Genomic DNA, 7023 nt, shown 5'->3' on the forward strand with positions numbered 1-7023 from the left:
GCCAGCCTTTCTACAATTTTAAATAAAAACACGTTAGAAATATAAGTTGCCAATCAACAGTTACAGTGGTCACTTTTTTTTTCTCTCAAGGGAATCATTAACAGTTCCTGAGTAACAGCCCCCTTTATTTTTACACTGGGAAAACCACAGAATCAGGCGACTCTTCAAAACCAGAAGCGACATGGCACCTGCTCCCTGTTCGCGTGCTGCCTGGGCTACCTGCGAGCGGGCGCAGCATTGTCAAAAAATGTTGGAGATGGAGGGTCGCCCTGAAGAGCAGCACAGTCCCACATGGGCTCAGGCCAACACGTGCAAAACTTCCAGCAGCGCCTTCGCAGGGGCTTTCCACTTACTGGCTTGCAAGGGTTTGGGAGAGGGCAGGGAGCAAATCCCCCCAAAAAGCAGCAGCAGCTTCCTCCGCTGAAGTCTCCCTCTTGCAGAGGTGGCATCTCGGTCAAAAAAGACGCATGAAGCCGGTGAGGGTCGGGAAGGTCCCAGCAGCAGGTCTGTGGAGGAGGTGACCTCCACCAGAGGGGATGAGCAGGAGGTGACTGGCTGCTTGGGCTTGCTCGCCACAGCCTAGGTATCCTCGCTGCAGCTGGAAGGAAGGTTTGTTTCCCTTCTTTATCAGGGGAAGATGTAACTCAGCCCTTCTGCCCGAGAGCCATCTGAAGGATGACCAGATCTAGGCAGACCTTCCAAATCTGTAACCTGGCTGCACGCTCACAGGTGGATTTGAACAATTGAAAACCAGAATGGTAAATAAGAAACCTTCTGAATATAGTCATTGGATTTTTTTTTTATTTCAACTAGATACTATACAGTACTGTATTAAATAAATTTGAAAAACTGCTGTACCATCTTGCTGAAAATATAGCTGTGTGTTATAATCCATCATTGTTACAAAATGACAGTAGCATTCAGTTATGCAAGTCTCTCATTTAAGTATTTGCATTTCACATGCAGCCACCGTTTAAATATGCATGCAATATTACAGTCCTCATTAAATAATGAATTTCACTACTGATGTCAATATATGCTTAATATAGTGCTATTGCCCTATGTTCCAAAACAAGAACAATAACAGGCAAAAAAAAATGTAAATTTAAACAAATGTCTGAGCTGAACACTCACCATGTCTGGGAGATAGTTGGCTGTCATAAGTACTTTCATGGCTATATTTGCTTAGAAATTTGTGAACAGTCCAAACAACAATTAGACATCAGTTCTGCTCTCCTAATTTGCAATAATTTTGGCATCACATATATAGTTTTTCCAAGAAGCAGCATTAAGCCCTTGTCATTCTACCATTGACCTCAGGATGTACAGCAGGACACATTTTGAAAAATCAGTTACTGAACATACATATGAAGTGTATAAGTTTACAAAATATATCAGCATATATCTGCATATGAACAACACAGCTTCTTCCATTTATAGCAGTAAAGATGGTATTTTATTTTGGGGATAAGAAAATGGAAAAAAAAACAGAAATAGATTACTTGGCAAAGTTGAAGTGTTGAATGTTTTTTATCTTCATGAGTAGGTGGGCAATTTACCCGTTCACTTGCTACATGTGATTCTGTAGATGAAATCAATGAACTTCCCATATGTAAATTTTTGCAAGATTGGACTGAGAGCGAATTATCTGCTTAGTGAATTTTATTTCAACTTCCTTTGTCTAATTAAAAAGAAACTAGTGCAGAAGTTATATTAGAGCAACACGGAGACTGTGAGCAGAGAAGCAGAAAATTCAAGACATTAAAAGTTCTGGGCTGGTGAAGCTATGCAAAGGAGCCGAGCATCTCCTGCTGCCTGCCTTGCTGAGAGCTCCTCCAAAGAGGGGAGCTGCAAGCAGAGGGTCCGCAACTGAGAGGTGGGCTGCAAGGTTGGGAATAGGACAGCACATATCCGCACTGCAATCCATTCCCAGCTGCTACAAAAATACCTTGGAGAACTGGAACCATCCTGGAGTCAGAGCCGATGGGACACATAAATCAAGGACTAAAACCGAGACACCTGCTATTGCTTCTGGTACCTAAGCTAGCTCATTTGCAGCTAGCTCAGGTGTTTCTACACTGTATCACCATCTGCAGTGTGAATCTACGCCATAAAGCAAGTGTCTCCTCTGTGTATTTATATAGGAATTTGACATTTTTCCATCTTTTAGCTCTATAATCTAAATATTGTTATTTTCCCCAGTGGTCTCACCACTTGTGTTTGCCAATGAAAATCTTTTTTTCCTTGCATAAATACAGGAGGGGGAAATCATACACAAAATTTTGCTGTACAGTGTTTGTGTTATATGCTTATGCTTGTATTAGTGATATGCTGTGGTACCTCAGAGCTGTTTCCTGACAAAGTCTTACAAACCAAGGATGAGCATGTCTTACACTCTAAGGGTAAATCACAAGATTTAAAAGATACATTCAGTGTTGTATCTCGCTTACTTCCACCTCATGCAAAACGTTTACCCTGGGAACCACATCACTCCCGCAGCAGGTGTGGGCAAGGTGCGAGGAGGTGCTCTGTGTCCCCGGCAGACAGCTCACGCTGTACTTCCCCCGACTGTTGGAGCCCGCCTGTTGGCATTACTGCCAAAACGTGGAGTGGTTGCACCCCGTGTCTCCTGTCCCTCTTCCTCCCTCTTGTCCTTCCACATCAGTGTTTGCATAACCATGCAGCAAAGCAAATCAGGAAACTCATAGAGGTTAAAGAAAAAAAGAAAGTTATTTGCCTGTTTGGTGTCCATTTGGTGACCGTTTCCCCAGTGCAGTCTACTATGCAGCTGCACAAATACTGACTTACGCACAGAGGCGAGGGTGGCAGGAGGGCAGCCGTAACCAAAGTTGGGCAGGAGAAAGCAGGTCTCAGCCTCCAGTACGTGTATTCAGCTTTGAGTAATGAAGCACAGAGAATAAGAGTGTGAGGAAAACTGTAAGATCTGCTTTTAGAAGAGAACAAGTGCCTCCAAACCCCTATGCCGGGGCAGATGTGGGCAGAAGCTGGTCACTGCAGCCCCGAGGTGAAAACAGCCGGAGCATGGGTATGTTACAGCAACACCCACCCATCAGCGCTGCTACCTTCCACCTCTCCTCTTAGCAGTCCCTGCAGAGACCAGTTTCCCAGGATGAGCGCGTGAAGAAGTCTCAGTCTCATGGTGGAAACAGCTGCAATAAAGTCCGAGCAAAGTTGGTCTAAATGCAAACTTTTTGTATTATCCGGGTGACACTTTGGTTGTTAAGCCATTTTAGAGCATCTTGTCTGGTACCTAATTGCATAACTCCTTCACAGGGCTGGGAAGACGACTAGCTGAGTGAGCTATCCCACAGCCAGGCATTAAAATACTTCCCCCCCCCCCCTTTTGAATGGAAGGGAGATAAGAACAGGCTAACTGTGTGTGCATAGTCTTTCCTGAACACAAGAATATTCTCTAATATAGCAATAAGGCATGTACCTTAAATTTCAAACACAGCCCGGATAAACCAAACTAAATAGTAGTAGTTTAGTAGTTGTAGCAGTTTAAAAGATAATGTGAGTGCTTTGATTGTCAGGAGCACAACACTTCTCACATTTTCCAACTACTATTTTTATAATCCACAAAATGTATTATACATTGGCATCCTGTTACATAAATCAATAATTTTATAAAGCAGAATCAACTGTTCAGTGTTTTTAATTCATTGCTGATACCTAGTTAAGACACCAAGCTACTTTTATTGGTGAAAGGCAATATACAAACATTGGTGAACTGAGATTCTAAATTTTGCAATAATACATGGAAAATGCCTGATTTTTGTAATACTAAACAATGTAGAGCATTCTAGCTTCCTGATGTTCCATCCAGATAATTTGTTATTTCTGATAGCAATTAATCAAACTTAAATATAGACTCTATAAAGCAATGCAAATTCAGACATCCTGCCTCACTTAAGCACACCTGCACATTAAGATTAATCATATATACACTTCTTGAATGTGACAGCTAGATCAATATTTTATAGAAAGAGCAGGGTAGAACGCTACCATTTTTTTCTGATATTCTGTTCAAAAACCACAATTCTAAGAGAAAAAGCTTTTGCAAATATATTTATTTTTTGAAATAAATATACATATTTAATATTAAACCAGTCATTCTGCACAAGTAGCAGAGTATTCTGCACAGTAGCATAAGCAAGGTAGATTACCAAGATTATAGAATAAACAAACCCTGGCAAATACATAACGGTATCATTTAAACAATCTATTCAGAAAAGATACAAAAAAATCTACTTACTAACTGTACCACCACCACCATCATTAAGAGCAGTTATATGGAAAGAAACCATGAAGAAAGCCAGACTGTTGTATTTGTCCTGAGCACAAAGGGAAAAAAATGGTAAGAAAACTACTTTTCTCTCTCATTCATTTTACACTACAATGTATTTTGCCTCTTCCCACCACAACCTGCAGTTGCTCTTTTTAACTGCATCAGAAACACCAAATCAGAACAGTTAAGGGAAGAAAAATTTGTTTCACAGAAATTAATCCATTACTTCTGAAGACCATAGGGCTGAATAATGCTGCTTGAGTTTCTGACCACAGAAGTAATTTTATGACATCGGTTACTAAAAGCTGTATAAAGTAGATATGTCAGAAAATGCTAGGCCAATCTTAAGATCAATCTTAATGCCACGACATGGCTATTTTTATTCACAGCTATTTCCATGCTTCAGGAGCTACTAAAGTTCAAGACATTTAAAATAATCACAGTTATTAACTATACCATTTTGTTTTGACCAGAAAACGGTGTCTCTTCGGCGACAGGCTCTTCTGCTGGAGGCTCTGGGAAACACCTCCAGCAAGCCAATGTGGTAACACCGCCTCTGGCTTGGTGGCACTTTTCTTCTTCTGGTGAGTCAAAAGCCGGGTGTATCTTCCAAAGTGTCTGTGCCTCTGTCTATCCTGCCTTAGAGTACACAGACACCCCAAGCTGTCTGGAGGTTGGTGAAGGAATTCTGTTTGCACAGGATTGGATCCTGTGTATCGTCATCCATGAATAACCTGAAGCATTTACCAGAAAAGAAAATCATCCCAACTAAATCCTATGCAAGATGGGTTTTTTTAATGTAGTTACCTTGAATATATCCCTCAAGAAATGGTCTTGCAAGAAACAGGTTAACAAATACTAAGATGCTTAAATTTTAGAAAAACTTTTTTTCTATGTGCACAGCAGCTACTGTATGCTTCGTTTCGAGGCATACTAAGTATAAACAATCTTTTGTTTAACATAAGAAGCAGTTCATGCACTGAATTAAATGGCCACCAACACCCCACTAAATGATCTTAAAAAAAAAAACCAAATTTGATTCAATGCACAGTGGTTTTGTAGCTCCATCTTATCGATGATGCTCGAGTCTGGGTGACATCATTATATTGTGCAAGTGGGTGGAAATATTACTTCATTCTTGCTACTATGTGGGCTTTTTCTGAACTGTCTTCTTGCAGCTGTTCACTCGCCTGTCGAGACGACAGGAAAAGATGAGCTGAATGTTAAGAGAACAGGAGTGATGAGCATGTAGCAGAAGACAGGGGAAGGTGAGGGTGCGCAGGGAAGAAGAGCGCAAACGCATGGGAGGGAGCAGAAGGGACAGACCAGGGGAGCGTGTTCAAAAAGCCCAGCACCTCAAAGCAGCCCAGCATGTCTTCCCTAATCTCGCTGTAGGGAGAAAGTTGCCCGTCTCTCAGCGGGCTGGCAGGAGGCAACGATCAGCCACTGTTACCCTCCGCTGGCTCTCATCTACCTCTTCATGGCATAGCCTTAATAGCAGCCTTGTCTCATGAATATGCAATCTGCTAATACATATGCAACAGGCCAGTAATTCTTCTTCAACCTTATGGTTATGTTGCATTTTGCTTTGCAGAAAAAAAATCTGCCAAAAGGGCTTTAAAAATAAAGTAGAACCCTTTCTACTACGAAGCTGTTTTTAAAAATATTTAAGACACCTTATATGATTGGGAAGGTGTTGTGATTCTCCCCTCTATAAATACAATGCGTCTTCCAAGTTTCTCTTTTTTAACAGAGCTCTGGAACTCATGTTATTCTTAGAGAACAAGTTTAAACTTAGAAAGTCACCAAAGTAGATAAAGGATAGAAGGTATTACCATATTTCCATATTAAAAATCTCTGGAGAGGTGTTTCTGCCTTCCCAAACCAAACATTTCCATATAAGTGATTAATATCTGAATTAATATAAATATGTATATGCAAATGGCTTCTTACCTACTTATTGTATTAAATGACCTAGAAACATCTCATCATTCTCATAACGAGTACTGGGTATCTATATGAAAGCGTGTATTTAAGTAAAAAGTAAGTGAATATACATCTTTGAAGCAAATTGTACTGTACCGTTTTAGGCCAAAGACTTTCACTCTTAAGCATAGGTAAATAATGTCTTGTATAAAATACTTCCCAGTAATAAAAGTTCTTCTTAAGAAAGAAATCAGAGAGAGTTCAAAGTGTTTATGAATCATTTTGAATAAAGGCACTTTGTGAATTGGCGTGATGCAACCCTACAGTGGAATTTTCTTCTTGCGGACAGGATAAGGAGGGCCCACTTCAATGGCTCCGTTTACACCTCTGATCCTTAAGCACGCTCTTCTTTAATCATGAATGTACCCTATGAGCATGTTATTTTAAAAGGGGGGGGGGAAATCCCCTTCATCATAAGTACCTCACGAACAGCGTTTTCTTTGTATCAAAATAGGCAAGGGCAAGATGGTGGGAAAGGTGTTCTTTAACAAGGTACCTTTGGTCGAAAACTTGTTTCTGTCGTTTCTAGTTCATTTACAATTCAAGGAGGCTAAAAAAACACGTGGACACGCCTATTTAAAATCCAGCATAGAAGGTTATGGCAAAATCTATATTACAGAGGTGAATCGCAGTGGCAGGCAGAAATACACTCAGAAGCAATAAAGGTGTTTTAAGGAAAATAAACAAACAAACAAATAAATATATATATAATATTCTTTTTTTTTTAA

This window comes from Apteryx rowi, unplaced genomic scaffold (genome assembly GCF_003343035.1).
Source record: "Apteryx rowi isolate R43461 unplaced genomic scaffold, aptRow1 scaffold_518, whole genome shotgun sequence".
NCBI lineage: Eukaryota > Metazoa > Chordata > Aves > Apterygiformes > Apterygidae > Apteryx > Apteryx rowi.